This window comes from Dama dama, chromosome X (genome assembly GCF_033118175.1).
Source record: "Dama dama isolate Ldn47 chromosome X, ASM3311817v1, whole genome shotgun sequence".
Taxonomy (NCBI): Eukaryota; Metazoa; Chordata; class Mammalia; order Artiodactyla; family Cervidae; genus Dama; species Dama dama.
The window spans coordinates 21591561-21609264 of record NC_083714.1 but is presented as its reverse complement, the minus strand read 5'-3'; positions in this window follow the sequence as shown (position 1 = coordinate 21609264).

Below are 17704 nucleotides of genomic sequence, written 5' to 3'. Positions count from 1 at the left end.
GAAAAGCCCAAATGAAGTTTTTGGCCAACCCAAAATAGTCTGCAATGCAGGAGACCTGGGTTCAGTTCTTGGGTTGAGAAGATCCCCTGGAGAAGGGAAAAGCTACCCACTCCAGACCTGGGTTCAGTTCTTGGGTTGAGAAGATCCCCCTGGAGAAGGGAAAAGCTACCCACTCCAGTATTCTGGCCTGGAGAATTCCATGGACTGTGTAAGGGGTCACAAAGAGTCAGACATAACTGAGCAACTTTCACTTAAAATAGTTTGTAGAAGATGCTCATTGGCCTCTCTCCATCCCCACAGAGTAATATGTCTAAATCACAAAAGCAATGGAATTTCTGAGGTCAATTTCCCTGCTCTTCGAGAAGATCCATCTTGTTTAATAAGAAGAGATCATGTAAAATAACCTAAGATATTTGTTCTCAACCAAGGAGTATAAAGAAAAACTTTTTGTAGGTTATTGTTTGATCATCATGGTAGGGCCATGTGTATGATCTTTCCTACTTCATCTTCAAATGACCAGGTTAAATCTGAGCCAAAAATTTCGAGCTATTTCAGACCAACGAGTATCACCAAAGTTCTTAACCAGTGGGTAATTGGCAGTACCCTGTCACTACCTTTGTCTTGAGTTAATCATAACAAAGAAAACCGTTTTCCCATCAGTGGTACTTTTGAATGTTAGGAGAGGCCTGGTTTGAATGTGAAGACCCTCTTTGGCAGGATTATTCTTTTTTCTAATTAGTTTTCATTAGGGTATAGTTGCTTCATAATGTGTTAGTTTCTACTGTATAGCAAAGTGAATCAGCTATATGTATACATATATCTCCTGGTTTTTGGACTGCCTTTGCATTCAGGTCACCACAGTGCATTAAGTCGAGTTCCCTGTGCTATAGAATAGGTTCTCATCAGTTATCTATTTTATACATAGTATCAATAGTGTATGTGTTAATCTCACTCTCCCAATTCCTCCAACCCTACCTCTTTCCCCCTTCGTATTCATACATTTGTTCTCTACGTCTATGTTTCTATTAAGTCGCAGTAACTGGTCACATATTTTCAGTTCTCTGTTTATAGGCAGAATGGATTCAACCATTTGCACAGAGTTAACAACTGCCCAAATGTGGGAGCACTTACAAGACAGACTGAGGTCCCACCAGAGTCCAGTGTGAGTTTTCCTGGTCAGGCAACTCTCCTCTAAGGGTCCTCAGAATCCTCTCCATCCAGTCAGCAGAAGAAGAATGGAGCATTGAAGGCATGAGGGGTGTTGGGTTGAAAGAGGCTTACATCACGTCTACCCACATTCTGCTGGTCAGAAATCAGTCCTGTGTCCACACAGAAGCCCAAAGGGAACTGGAAAATATCAGACAGCCACATGCCCAGAAAGAAGAGGAAATAGGGTCGGTGATTTGTTCCCAGTTTGCCACAGGGAATAACAAAGCACACAGATTCTGTTTGACAGCTTACCTTTTCTTCATCCATGCCATATGTTATTTAGAACAGCAATGCATGTCACACAATTCCAACAGCTGGTAAATTACTACACATTTTCCGTCATAGCAAATTAACTATTTTTCTTCATAAAAAATATCTTCCAGTCTCGGTTGACTTTACAAACATTTCTCACATTTGCCTTTCTTAGGTTCTTGTTTTACTTGAAAAAGGAGTTATTGAGTTATAATGTATTAAATGTTTAATGTTATGTTAATATAATGTATTAAATATTTAATGTGTTAAATCTCAAAAGGGTCGTCATTTCCCTTCCTGGTCAAGGCTGGTAAAGTGTGGGAGATGAAAGAAAAAAGCTACTTTGCCTATTTCAAGAATTTTAAAAAATTCATCTCATAATCAAGTTTTGTCCTGAAAAGAAAGATGATGACCCTAACCTGTTTCCTCTCTCATGTTACTTTAGGGACTTAACAATATATAAGTATGTATTGTCTCTTCGGAAGTTGCTAAAATAACTCCCTTTCATGAGCCCCTGAGCTGAGTGCCCCACAAGGCAATTAAATGGTGTTTTATTTAACTAGCCTGTGACCTTTTTTTCCATTTCAAGCGCCTTTGTGTATCCCCCTGACCAAGAATGGTAAGCAGACTTCCTTTACCTTACTATGGAAAAGTTGGCTCTGCCTCTAATTTTATTCTTGGCTATTGTGTGTTTTATTTTCAAGGCATCAGACCTCAGGTTTAGTCCTTTCCATATCAGAGAGCTCTTGGAATATGTGGGCAGCAAAGTAAATGTGAAATAAGTTCACAAGGATTCCAGGAATTTTATTTTAAATGGGTCAAATCATGCAGTATTTTAAAACTCTTGGTAATTATAAATTGACAAAATAGAGAAAAATTGGTAAATACAAGAAAGAAAAAAGTCATTCATCTCCCCCCATATCAGTAACTATAGCTAAATGTATTTTGCTTTTACACTATTATTATTTCAAATCAGTATAAATAATTTTGTATAACACAATATATTTTTTGATATATTAATATATCATTTCCTGATATGAAATACATTCTAGAACATCTGTGTATTTTAATTACTGATACAAAATATGTCAATACAGTATTTAGAGTAAGACTTCTAACCCCTGTATTAAGTGAGCCTTAACTACTCAGCAATATATTGGGCTTATATCAGTGTAAAAATATTAAAATATTAATGTGGTCAAATCAGATGTCCATTGAATTAAGTAATAGTGTTGCAGGAAGGGGGACCCCTCCCAGGGCCCGAAACTGGGCTCTTGTCTAACACTCAGAAATGAATTGTCCAAGGAGACACATGTGCTGACAAAGCAAGAGATTTTATTGGGAAGGGGCACCCGGGCGGAGAGCAGTAGGGTAAGGGAACCCAGGAGGACATCTCTGCCATGGCTTGGGTTTTACAGTGATCAGATTAGTTTCCAGGTCATCTTTAGCCAAACATTCTGACTCAGAGTACTTCTTGGTGGTGCACGCCTTGTTCAGCCAAGATGGATGCCAGTGAGAAGGATTCTGGGAGGTGGTCGGACATGTGGTGTCTCCTTTTGACCTTTCCTGAACTCTTCTGGTTGGTGGTGGCTTATTAGTTCCGTGTTCCTTACCAGGACCTCCTGTCATAAAACAACTCATGCAAATAGTTACTGTGGTGCTGGGCCAGGGTGGGCAGTTTCAGTCACTGTGCTTCCCCTAACAACGGTGATACTAGATAATGAAAATATTTATTTCATCAGTGAATCTAAGTAATTTGTATAATTCAAATCTCAGAATAGATATTTCATTCTCTATTTTTTATTAGTATTTTTAAAGTGATTACAGGTTTTTCTATTAAATGGTAGTTTTAGGGATGTATTCATTCTCTATTTAGTATTCCTTACTGTCTTTACTAATCAGCCCAATGCTTCTTCACCTTGCATGTTATTTGGTAATGGGACTATGATAAATGAAGATTGAACTTTAAGAAATGAGAATAGAGGCCACAGCTCTTTCAAAAAAAAGAAAGCAGGAAACATTACAATGTTACAGGTTGGCAAACTTTTTCTATAAAAATCAGTAATATTTTAATCTCTGTTGGACCATTGGTCTTTGTCATGACGACTCATCTCTTCTGTTATAGTTGGAAAATGTAAAGAATGTGTCAATGAATGACCATCAATGTGTTCCAATAAAACTTTAGTTTAGGACAATGAAATTTGAATATCATGTAATAATTACAAAATATTCCTCTCCTTTTGAATTTTTAGCCATTTAAAAAAATAAAGAATATCCTTAACTATTGGACCATAGAATAATAGGCCACATTCCAGACTTGGTCCATGGTCAGGAGTTTGCTGACCTCTGTTTTAGAAGAGCATGTTTCATTATCATTCATTTATTCTTTCAACAGACATTCATTGTGAACCTATTTCATATTAGTCAATGAAGAGTCCTAGGGTCTATAAAGATGAGTAAAACTGAATCCCTACCCTCAAGGAGCTCAGTCTAGTTGGGTAGATCATGCTTACAATGTGGTGTGCCCGAGGCTAGGATGGGTGTGTGAAGAAGCCACATCTGAGCAAATCACATAAATAGATGTTTATAAAATGAATGCCTGGAAATCAACAAAGAAAAGAGTGTCTGCACTAATAAAATGCAACTTTTCTTGCTACAAAGCTATAAATAAAAGAATATGCACAAGGAAGGGGCAGTCAGTCCTTGAAACCCTAGCTCCTGTCCCCTGGTCAACTGGATCTAATTATCCAAACTACCAATTTGCTGGTTCTGTGCTAAGTAGAGTCACACACAACATGCCCTTTAAAATACTCTGTAACCAGCAAAGTGCAGGATGGGATATTTAACAAGATGTCCGGAAAATCTCAGTGTGTCAATATCTTTTCTGCTGCAAGTAACTGAAATCCCCAACTCTAACAATAAGGAAATGTGTTTTCTCAGAGCTGCAAAGCCCACTGGAGGTAAAGGAGGCCCCAGGCACAATGTAATTAGCTCAGTGTTGTCAAACTCCCAGGTTGTTTTTTTTTTTTCTCTCTCTTATCCCCACTCTATTTGCAATAACATTTGTAAGCATTGTATTTTGCCAGCAGCATTCCTTGTTCACTTCCAGAGAGAGAGAAAACCTCTCTCTCAATCATGGAATTTAAATTCTCTCTAGTCTGTTGGAGCCAACTTACGACATACGATTGCCCGTGGACCTGTTGCTAGGGGAGTGCTGTGTGCATGGATCAGCTTAGATTAACTATCTGATGCAAAATCATTGTTGAGGAATTAACCATAAATAATACTTTCCTCACTTGAGAAGAACAAGAGGGAAACATGGAGAAGGAAATGTAGCTAATTTGATTTTTTTGGTTCCATTTGTCCATAATCAGCATGGGCTTTTTCTAGATTCATATTTTTCAAGTATGAATACAGAAATTTTCAAAGTGTGGTCCAGGCATCCTGGTGTTCCTGAGACTTCTTCATGGAATTCTAGAAGTCAAAACCATTCTCATCATAATACTAAGATCTCATTTGCAAGTATATGGTGGCCTTTTCCAGAGATTGAAGGCCAAACAGTGACACCATTGCTCTGTCAGGTAATTGGATATGAACTTGTATATTCTTGTATTTAAAAACCTCTCATCCTTCATTTCTAATACAATAAACATTAATAGCTGTAATGCACATAAACACAATCTCTGGTGTCCTCAAAATTTTAAAATATAAAGAAGTTCTGAGACCCAAAAGTTTGAGAACTGCTGAGGTCTAAGATCAATTTTAGAAACATTTTATACAGAAATGGAATAAAAAATAGAGTACGCCCTAGATCACACATTTAAGTATTGTTTTGTGAATTTTTCTTTTGACTATGTATATGTGTATATATACACATATACATGTATTTCTTTGCATTGATTGCTGAGGAAGGCTTTCTTCTCTCTCCTGGCTATTCTTTGGAACTCTGCATTCAAATGGGAATATCTTTTCTTCTCTCCTTTGCTTTTTGCTCCTCTTCTTTTCACAGCTATTTGTAAGGCCTCCTCAGACAACCATTTTGCCTTTTTGCATTTCATTTCCATGGGGATGGTCTTGATCCCTGTCTCCTGTACAATGTCACGAACCTCCGTCCATAGTTCATCAGGCTCTCTGTCTATCAGATCTAGTCCCTTAAATCTATTTCTCACTTCCACTGTATAGTCATAAGGGATTTGATTTAGGTCATACCTGAATGGTCTAGTGGTTATCCCTACTCTCTTCAGTTTAAGTCTGAATTTGGCAATAAGGAGTTCATGATCTGAGCCACAGTCAGCTCCAGGTCTTGTTTTTGCTGACTGTATAGAGCTTCTCCATCTTTGGCTGCAAAGAATATAATCAATCTGATTTTGGTGTTGACCATCTGGTGATGTCCACCTGTAGAGTCTTCTCTTGTGTTCTTGGAAGAGGGTGTTTGCTATGACCAGTGTGTTCTCTTAGCAAAATGCTATTAGCCTTTGCCCTGCTTCATTCCATACTCCAAGGCCAAATTTGCCTGTTACTCCAGGTGTTTCTTGACTTACTACTTTTGCATTCCAGTCCCCTATAATGAAAAGGACATCTTTTTTGGGTGTTAGTTCTAAAAGGTCTTGTAGGTCTTCATAGAACTGTTCAACTTCGGCTTCTTCAGCATTACTGGTTGGGGCATAGGCTTGGATTACCATGATATTGAATGATTTGCCTTGGAAACGAACAGAGATCATTCTGTCGTTTTTGAGATTGCATCAAAGTACTGCATTTTGGAACTTTTGCTGACCATGATGGCTACTCCATTTCTTCTAATGGATTCCTGCCCACAGTAGTAGACATATTGGTCATCTGAGTTAAATTCACCCATTCCTGTCCATTTTAGTTCGCTGATTCCTAGAATGTCGACATTCACTCTTGCCATCTCCTGTTTGACCACTTCCAATTTGCCTTGATTCATGGACCTAACATTCCAGGTTCCTATGCAATATTGCTCTTTACAGCATTGGACCTTGCTTCTATCATCAGTCCCATCCACAACTGGGTATTGTTTTTGCTTTGGCTCCATCCCTTCATTCTTTCTAGAGTTATTTCTCCACTGATCTCCAGTAGAAATAGAGGAAAACAACAGAATTGGAAAGACTAGAGATCTCTGGAAGAAAATTAGAGATACCAAGGGAACATTTCATGCAAAAATGGGCTCCATAAAGGACAGAAATGGTATGGACCTAACAGAAGCAGAAGATATTAAGAAGAGGTGGCAAGAAGACACAGAAGAACTGTACAAAAAAGATCTTCATGACCCAGATAATCACAATGGTGTGATCACTCACCTAGAGCCAGACATCCTGGAATGTGAAGTCAAGTGGGCCTTAGAAAGCACCACTAAGAACAAAGCTAGTGGATGTGATGGAATTCCAGTTGAGCTATTTCAAATCCTGAAAGATGATGCTGTGAAAGTGCTGCACTCAATATGCCAGCAAATTTGGAAAACTCAGCAGTGGCAACAGGACTAGAAAAGGTCCGTTTTCATTCCAATCCCTAAGAAAGGCAATACCAAAGAATGCTCAAACTACTGCACAATTGCACTCATCTCACACGCTATAAAGTAATGCTCAAAATTCTCCAAGCCAGGCTTCAGCAATACATGAACCGAGAACTTCCAGATGTTCAAGCTGGATTTAGAAAAGGCAGAGGAACCAGAGATCAAATTGCCAATACCCGCTGGATCATCTAAAAAGCAAGAGAGTTCCAAAAAAAACATCTATTTCTGCTTTATTGACTACGCCAAAGCCTTCGACTGTGTGGATCACAATAAACTGTGGAAAATTCTGAAGGAGATGGGAATACCAGACCACCTGACCTGCCTCTTGAGAAACCTGTATGCAGGTCAGGAAGCAACAGTTAGAACTGGACATGGAACAACAGACTGGTTCCAAATAGGAAAAGGAGTATGTCAAGGCTGTATATTGTCACCCTGCTTATTTAACTTATATGAAGACTACATCATGAGAAACGCTGGGCTGGAAGAAGCACAAGCTGGAATTAAGATTGTTGGGAGAAATATCAATAACCTCAGATATGCAGATGACACCACCCTTATGGCAGAAAGTGAAGAGGAACTAAAAAGCCTCTTGATGAAAGTGAAAGAAGCGAGTGAAAAAGTTGGCTTAAAGCTCAACATTCAGAAAACTAAGATCATGGCATCTGGTCCCATCACTTCATGGGAAATCGATGGGGAGACAGTGGAAAGAGTGTCAGACTTTATTTTGGGGGGCTCCAAAATCACTGCAGATGGTGATTGCAGCCATGAAATTAAAAGACGCTTACTCCTTGGAAGGAATGTTATGACCAACCTAGATAGCATATTAAAAAGAAGAGACATTACTTTGTCAGCAAAGGTCTGTCTAGTCAAGGCTATGGTTTTTCCAGTGGTCACGTATGGATGTGAGAGTTGGACTGTGAAGAAAGCTGAGCGCCGAAGAATTGATGCTTTTGAACTGTGGTGTTGGAGAAGACTCTTGAGAGTCCCTTGGACTGCAAGGAGATCCAACCAGTCCATCCTAAAGGAGATCAGCCCTGGGTGTTCATTGGAAGGACTGATGCTGAAGCTGACACTCCAACACTTTGGCCACCTCATGCGAAGAGTTGACTCATTGGAAAAGACCCTGATGCTGGGAGGGATTGGGGGCAGGAGGAGAAGGGGGCGACAGAGGATGAGATGGCTGGATGGCATCACCGACTCGATGGACATGAGTTTGAGTAAACTCCAGGAGTTTGTGATGGACAGGGAGGCCTGGCGTGCTGCGATTCATGGGGTCACAAAGTCGGACACGACTGAGTGACTCAACTGAACTGAACTGAACTGAACTATACATGTATTTAATCAAAAGAAAAAAATTCACCAAACACTACTTGTACGTGTGTGTGTGTGTGGTTACAATATAAACAGAATGTTCTAATGTGAACTCCTGCGTTATTTGATGTCTTGACACCAAAAAGCAAAGTTCCAAAAGATACATCACTTAAGGTCTTATCTGAAAACCTACCTACTCCCTCAGTGATTAAACCCAGGCAGCCACAGCAACGTATAAGTTCTCTGCTAGCCTTGTAGGTTCAGTTCAGTTGCTCAGTCGTGTCCGACTCTTTGGGACCTCGTGAACCACAGCACGCCAAGCCTCCCTGTCCATCACAAACTCCCGGAGTCCACCCAAACCCATGTCCATTGAATCGGTGATGCCATCCAGCCATCTCATCCTCTGTTGTCACTTTCTCCTCCTGCCCTCAATCTTTCCCAGCATCAGGGTCTTTTCAAATGAGTCAGCTCTTCGCATCAGGGGGCCAAAGTATTGGAGTGTCAGCTTCAGCATCAGTCCTTCCAATGAACACCCAGGACTGATCTCCTTTAGGATGGACTGGTTGGATCTCCTTGCAGTCCAAGGGACTCTCAAGAGTCTTCTCCAACACCACAGGTCAAAAGCATCAATCTTCAGCGCTCAGCGTTCTTTACAGTCCAACTCTCACATCCATACATGACCACTGGAAAAACCATAGCCTTGACTAGACAGACCTTTGCTGACAAAGTAATGTCTCTTCTTTTTAATATGCTATCTAGGTTGGTTATAACTTTCCTTCCAAGGAGTAAGCATCTTTTAATTTCATGGCTGCAATCATCATCTGCAGTGATTTTGGAGCCAGAAAAATAAAGTCAGCCACTGTTTCCCCATCTATTTGCCATGAAGTGATGGGACCGGATACCATGATGTTAGTTTTCTGAATGTTGAGCCTTAAGCCAACTTTTTCACTCTCTTCTTTCACTTTCTTCGGAATTCGCAGCAAAATCACATTAGAATAGAGCACATACTCTGAATGGATTGGGTTGGCCAAAAAGTTCTTCTGTGTTTTTCCATATAAAAACCGGAAGGAAGTTTGTGGCCAACCCTATATCATAAGTGGTACACAATCATGGCAGCAGCCCATGATTTTGATTCGTCACATAAATCATTTCCTGAATGCCTTTCTATAATAGACATTAATAAATAGGGAAAGCAAAAAGGTCCTCACTGCAAGCCATAGAAACCAAACTCCAACCAGCTCATTCTCAAATAAAAATATTAGACCAGTTATTGGGGCATCCTATACAACCACTGGAAGACCCTAGCTGCCACTGGAACACAGAGAAAACCAGAAGGATTTGAAGGCTGTCAGCACTCTGACTCTGCTTTTCTCTGAGGGCTGGGTTCATTGCTTCCTCCCATGGAGCAGCCTCTCTGACATGGCAGTGACCTGAGAACACCTGCCTTTCCCCCACAATGGAGAAAATACTTCCCTCTTGCCATCATCAGTTGAAAACTCCTTGGGAAGCACAGAGACAGGACAGGTTTAGATCACTTACCTTTGGATGAATACATGAGGGCCTCAGGGCACCAATGTGAGGGCAGGGGCTCAATCCCTAGAAAGGGGAACACTCCCAGTAAATGGGGAAATTAATCTGAGTTGAGATGTCCCCCAAATTGATGTCAACGAAAACAAGTTCAGGGACTTCCCTAGTGGTTCAGTAACTAAGACTCTGTGCTCCCAGTGCAGGGGACGCAGGTTCAATCCTTGATCAGGGAACTAGATCTCACATGCTGCAACTAAGACCCAGTGCAGGTAAATATATAAATATTTAAAAAATAATAATAAAGTTCAAGCTACACAGAGTAACCCCATTCAGGTCCAGAGAAAAATGAGTGTGTGTGTTTGCCAGTCAAGAGGTCAAATATTTCTCAAAAGCTAACAGAGTTTGTCAGAAGGACTGAGCCCTCCTGAGGTCTCAGGAAGTACCTCTCCATCTGCTATCTTCCACCTCACTGAGGCTCCAGCAGCCCTGCCTACTTCAGAAAGACCTCACGGGAGGTGGTCAGGGAGGCAGAACTCAGGCTGCTGCCTCTCATTGCCCATCACCTTCACTGTACAGCATCTTGGTGCAGGTAGAGACACAAATGCACAATGACAAAACCTGGCTGGATCTGAGCAAGGATCTCCAAGTGAGTGTTTTGGACTCTCTTTTTTTAAAAAAAAAAAAAAAAAAGGCAGCCTCCAAGCTGTTAAGCACCAACAAAGTGTGATAAAGTTGCTGTAGCAGACTTTTGGAACTAAGACTGGGAACGTAGCAGCAGGGCACCCAAAAGCGGTCAGCACGTCTGAGCCAGGGACAGATCCTGCTCTCAGGCAAGAAAGAAGAAGCTGAGGCACAGCATGCAAAAGTCAGGAGGCCTAGAGTTGTGTCCTTGGGACCAATTATAGTGACTGGTGGTCAGCACATTCGGGAAGAGTAGGCTCCGTAGTGACCACAAGAGCTGGTAAAGGTTTGGATATCCTTGACCTCATATCTGGTGTCCCCTTTCTGTCTCTGTGCTAGAAGCTCTCCCACATTTTCCCCATTCAGTCTTTGATACCCTTGGTAAAAGAGATGATAAGACTCTATCCTGCTAGAGGAATTGTGAAGCTTACAGGGATGGTGTGCATGCATTTGGGAGGCTTCTAGGAAGTGTGTGTTTAGGCCATACAACTCCACCAATTCGGGCTTCCCTGATGGCTCAGATGGTAAAGATATCTGCTTGCATTGCAAGAGATCTGAGCTCAATCCCTGGGTCAGGAATATCCCCTGGAGAAGAGAATGGCTACCCACTCCAGTATTCTTACCTGGGAAATTGAATGGACAGAGGAGCCTAGCGGGCCCTAGTCCATGGAGTCACAAAGAGTCGGACACGACTGAGCCACTAACACTCTGCACTTCTCCACCAACTCGGGGTCCAGAATAAAATGTGTGGGACAGCTGATTCAGGAGTGAGAGGTTTCCAAAGTCATGGCAATGTCAGGTGGCATGGAGGTGGGTGGCCTGTCCAACTGATCCAGTGCCGAGGGCAGGGGTGATCACTGCCAGGAGTGTGTGCTTCCAAAGTCAGGTATTTGAAGTCAGGGAGTTGGCAGGAAGAGCTGAGTCAGGTGCATAGGTTTTGAGGGGGGGCCCACGTGCTGCCTTTTTCCTTGTGTGAACTTTTTTTCCTAATATATATATTTTTTATTCAAGTATAGTTGACTTGCAATGTTTCAGGTGCACAGCAAGGTGATTCAGTTATACATATACATGTACATTATTTTTGAAATTATTTTTCATTATAAGTTATTAAAAGATATTGACTATAGTTCCCTGTGCCTGAATGAGCTTGGGAAGGGCAAGGTCATCAGGGGGAGGTGTGAGAGAGACACACTAGTTTGCTGTGTCCTCAATTGTGCCAGGAAGTCTTCAATTTGAGGACTGTTTCCCAGAAATGAAAACTTTTGATTTCACATTTCATTTTTATTAGTAAAATTTTCAAACATACTGACATGTAGGGAAAATTGTATGATGAACACCTGCAGATCCATTCCTTACGTATAACAGTTACATTCTGTCACATTTGTTGCATCTGATTTTCTGTTAAAGTATTTTAAAGGAAATTCTGGACATTAGGATGTTTCTTCCCTAAGTACCTTGGTGTGGTGCTGTGAGTGCTCAGTTGTGTCTGACTCTTAGTGACCCCATGAACTGTAGCCTGCCAGGCTCCTCTGTCCATGGGATTCTCCAGTATTCTACTGGAATGGGGTGCCATTAGCTTTTCCAGGGGAATCTTCCCAACCCAGAGATTGAACCCACATCTGTCTCCTGCATTGGCAGGTGGATTCTTTACCACTGAGCCATCTGGGAAGCCCCAAATACTTCATTACATATATATAAACCTAAGAGATTTTTTTTCCTTCTTAACACCAATCCTATTATCCTGGCTAACAAAATTCATAATTTCTTACTCCAGTATCCATGAAAATGTCCACTAAATATTTAAATGTCCCCTTGTTCCCCAACTATCTCTTACTCCTTTGTTGAAGACTGGATAGAAGAGAACAATTCTAGAACACATGCCAGTGAGACAGGAAGGAAGGGGGCCACCAGCCCAGTCCCTGAATATTCTAGATCTCTAGCAAAGGGAGCAGTTGCCATAGACTAATGGCCCAAAAGGGCTAATGATCATCATCAGTGAATATATCTCCAACAATAGGATTTTTCATCAGAGGTTCAGAAGGCTGACATTTTTTTCAGAGCTCTCAGGAGAGAGGCCAGAAGCCTGAGAAGCGGGCCTGGGCCACCTCTGGGTACAAAACTGAGAAAAAGAGAGCTTTTTAAAAAAGTTTCTTAAGGTAAGCTAAACTGCTGTAACAAACAGACCGCCAGATGAGAATGGCTCAGAGTCAAGATGTTTATTTTGTACCCACATACCAGGCAAATCGTGTTCTGGCCCAAGGGTGGCTCTGCTCTATGCGATCACTCAGGAGCCAGCTCTCCCATCTATGACTTCGCAAATAGCCGCGATCATCTCCAGCTCGGTGAGGGTGAATCGGGAGGGGGGGTGGGGGGGGGTGGGGGAGGGAATAACTGAGGACCAAGTGAGAGGGTTTGGGGGCCAGATCTGGTTGTGGTATAGAAATTCCCATACGACTTTCAAAGAGGTTAGGAAACAAAATCTAAGGTTGGATTCAGAAGAAAGAGACAACTGTGGTGAAGCACTAGCAGATGTTGCCACAGCGCAAGAGTCCCATCTCCTTGATTTAAGAGGCAGCTTGTTGCCAGGGAACTGGCAGGATCTCATGCAGGGTCTGTCAGTCATAAAGATCTCACGGGGCTTGAGACTGTGAAGTCAGGGAAGGGACGAGAATAGATTGCTTTTTCAGGTATCAATGAGGGAGCCCCATCTGCTACAACCTCATACTGCAAGATCAGGGTAGCAGGTGCAGGAAAAACTCATGAATTTTACTCCTACTGCTCAGTCCTGGGGGAGTTCCTAAAGCCCAGTGCCAGAGTCAGAACCTCTGTCCATTCAGTGTGAAACTCTCTTGTCAAGTAGATAATAATTTCCTCTTGTCAAAATACAGGGGGAAACTGAGTCATGAGCTCTGAAGCATGATTTGCTTCTTTTTATGTGTGAGAGAACAACTTTGAACCCAAAGTTATGCACAAGGGTTAGTAGCAAGAAATTGCTTAAAAATGATTGAAACAGGGCCCAGACCCTGTGGACCAGGGTTTCCAATAGGAGGCTCCTGAAGAGGAAACCCCAGTCTCCACCATGGGCTAGGGGAACACAGGAACAGGCTCGAGAGCCAGGCCCAGTGAGCTACTTCTGTGATACTCTTAGGGTTCTGTCATAGGATCGTATTTTCTGACTGCTTTCTGTCCCTCTGCTTTCTAAGGTTCCTCGTGTTTAAGCTCACATTCATTTCCACTTAGCACTGGGCTGATAAATCTTAATGAATTGGGGAAACTTGGCTGATGATACTGATGGTTCTGTGGGGGAGGAGCTGGGAGTGCCTGGGAAGGCAAGGTCCCTGGTGCGGTATGTGTGTGCTCAACTGTGACTGACTCTCGTGATCCCATGGACTGTAGCCTGCCAGGCTCCTCTGTCCACAGGATTCTCTACGCAAGAATATTGGAGTGGGTTGCCATTTCCTCCTCCAGCAGATCGTCCCAACCCAGGGATTAAACCCGCATCTCTGGTATCTCCTACATTGGCAAGCAGATTCTTTATCAAGAAGTCTAGGGAATTAGATACATGGCCCTTCAGTGTACAGACGGCAAGGGGCAGAGATGGCCATTGTGGTCTGGTCAGGTCACGTATGGAAGTTTCACAGGGCTCGACAGATATTTATTTATTTATTTATTTATTATTGAATGAAAGAGTCTTTAAATTCTATAGTAGGAATCCAACCATTTTGAGTCCTGAGCCTGGAGGCTGAAGGAGATTCTGAGACCATTGAGGCCAGTGACTCAAAGGATGCCCATTACTATCATCTGAGAAGAAATCTCATGAATGGAGTTCCATCCTGAGAGACCACATAAGGAATATTGTGTTGGGGGCACCTGGGACATGGCTGGCATCCATAGCACTGCCCATTGTCACATCTGGTGGCTGCTCTTTCTCCCCTTTGATAGATTTCCTACTTGACCCTCTCTCTATGTGACTTCATAGAAGTGGGCAGATCTGGTTCTTTTCCAGGAGCATATCTGAGTGAGAGAGATCTGAGAGGGGGGTCCACGGAAAGGGTGGGGGTCTTTGGAAGGTGAACGAACATCCAATCATCCATCCGAGAGGCGTTCCCAACTTTGCATCCTAGGGAAACACTTGTGTGGTCACTGGTCAAGGAGTCAGAGTTTTTTTGTTTTTTTATTTTTAAAGATTTTTTGATGTGGACCATTTTTAGTCTTCATTGAATTTGTTATTTCTGTGTTGCTTCTGTTTCATGTTTTAGTTTTCTGGCCAAGAGGTATGTGGGATCTTAGCTCCCTGACCAGGGATCGAACCCTCACCCCCTGCATTGGAAGGCGAAGTCTTAACCACTGGACCACCAGGGAAGTCCCAAGGAGTCAGAGTTTTAAACAAGCTGAAAGTTAAAGTGTTATTCACTCAGTTGTTTCTGACTCTGTGAGACCCGGTGGACTGCAGCCCACCAGACTCCTCTCTCCATGAAATTCTCCAGGCAAGAATACTGGAGTCGGTTGCCATTTCCTCCTCCAGGGGAATCTTCCCAACCCAGAGATCAAGCCCAAGTCTCCTGCATTGCAGGCAGATTCTTTATCACTGAGCCACCAGGGAAATGAGATGGTAGGGTGTCTATGTGCATATGGGAGAGCTGAGCCCATTGTGGAGGTTGGGCTTAGGACTCTAAAGGCTGTGAGGGAGGAGAGAGAACTGCATGGTGAACACATTGGGTAGGGTGCCCCCACATCAGCCAGTTACCTCTTTGTGGGGTGAAGCAGACAGCAGCTCACAGACCAGGTCCTGCATATCCCATGTTCTTGGATATTTTCGAGGGTGGCCATGATAAGATCTGGGCACCCATTTGTCATGGATATCCTAGCCACACCACTCACACCACTGTGTGGATGGCCAGGGATTCTCTTGTGGTCGTCAAAAGTCCAGGAAGGCACCATAGAAAATTAAAATGTCCCAACAGATTCTAAAGGAGGGGGCAATGGGTGTCTTCCAGTGAAGCTACACACTAAGCATTTCATTCACTCACCTGGCATGAAGTTTTCGATCTGCTCTTTTCCTTTATGTAGCAAGCATCCAGGCTCACAGAGACCCAACAGCCCAGAGAGCCACTTACCTAATGTGCTCAGACTCTAAGTATATGTAGGAAACCAACAGTTGCTTGGCCTGGGGGGCTGGGGGGTGTTGTGGGGTCAGGGTGGACTGCCCCCACAGACAGAAGACCACAGTGGGTTGTAGAACAATGAGCCCTTCCACTATCCGAATGTCTCTGAAAAATGGCTCTTTGGTTAAGAGTGGACCCAAGTTTATTCCAGGTTTTTTTTTTTTTTTTTTTTAAAGATTACAGTCTTTACTCAACTTCTTTTTATTTATTTTTGGTTGCACTGGGTCTTTGTTGCTGTGCGCAGGCTTTCTCTAGTTGCAGCAAGCAGGGGCTACTCTTTAGTTTCGGTGCACGGGCTTCTCACTGCAGTGGCTTCTCTTGTTGCAGAGTAGGGCTCTAGGGTGCCTGGACTTCAGTGATTGTGGCACATGGGCTCAGTAGTTGAGGTTTCTGGGCTCTCGAGGGTGGACTCAGTAGTTGTGGCACACTGGCTGAGTTGCTCTGAGGCATGTGGGATCTTCCCGGACCAGGGATCAATCCGTGTCCGCTACACCTGCAGGCAGATTCGTATCCACTGTACCACCAAGGAAGTCCTCATTCCTGGTTCTTGAGAGCAGAAGGGGAAAGGAAAGTCAGCCCCATATTGGCAGAGGTTTTGGCCACGGACCCACAGTCATTCACAACGGTTGAGGGGAGCCCGAGTCAGAGTTCTTTGGGAAGCAGCAACAACGCAAGGGGGAAACCATCCCTTGAGGAATTTTTTACCTAACACTTGCCCTCTGGGTGATAGTGACCATGACTAGAACTAGGGAGGCCCATGTGAAAGTGCTTGGGCCTTGGAGGGATCTAGCTCAGTAATAAGAGCCTGAGGAAAGGCCAGCCACTGGAGGGAAGAGAGGCGACACTATTGTCACAGGCAGTTTTGTTGCTGTTGTTCAGTCGCTCAGTCGTGTCTGACTCTTTGTGACCCCGTGGACTGCAGCACGCCAGGCTTCCCTGTCCTTCACCATCTCCTGGAGCTTGCTCAAACTCATGTCCATGGAGTCAGTGATGCCATCCAACCATCTCATCCTCTGTCGTCCCCTTCTCCTCCTGCCTTCAGTCTTCCCCAGAATCAGGGTCTTCTCTAACAAGTCAGCTCTTTGCATCAGATGGCCAAAGTATTGGAGCTTCAGCTTCAGCATCAGTCCTTTCAATGACTATTCAGGGTTTATTTCCTTTAGGATTGACTGCTTTGATCTCCTTGCAGTCCAAGGGACTCTCAAGAATCTTCTCACAGGTAGAAAGTCTCTCAATTGCTGACACAGCACAGAGGATAGAGTCTTTGTTGGGAATGACGACTCAGTGAAAACTGGGCTCCCCTCCACTTTTTTTCAATTTCTTTTATTTTTTAATTTATTGGCAAAAAAGGTGGTCATAGATGTCTCATCACTTTCATTTAACAAATCACTTGTTCTTATTTCCAATATTATTTATATGTGTGATATTTTTATCTTAGTCTATTTTGCTTGATGTCCTCAATTTTAATCTTTATTTCATTTTAACTCATATTTTTAATTGAAGCATAGTTTATTTTCGTACATACTAAGTCACTTTTTATGACTCTATGGACTGTAGCCTGCCTGGCTCCTCTGTCCATGGGATTCTCCGTGCAAGAATACTGTAGTGGATTGGTGGATTGCCATTCCCTTCTCCAGGGCTATCTTCCCAAACCAGGGATCAAACCTGCATCTCTCCTGTCTCATGCATTGGCAGGCAGGCTCTTTACCTCTAGAGCCACCTGGGAAGATATAGTTGATTTACAATGTTGTGTTAATCTCTGCTGTGCAGTAAAGTGATTCAGTTATATGTATATATACACATTCTTTTTTTCATATTCTTTTCCATGATGGTTTATCACAGGATATTGAATATAGTTCTCTGTGCTACACAGTAGGACCTTGTTGTTGATCTGTCCTCTACTTTCAAAGAGAGGCAAAGAGACAGTGAAAAATGTATTTCTGTTATTACTGTTTTCAGGCTTGTCCAAGGTAAAATACACATGGTCCCATCAATCTGTACAGAGGCAGGAAAACAGTCAAATTCATCT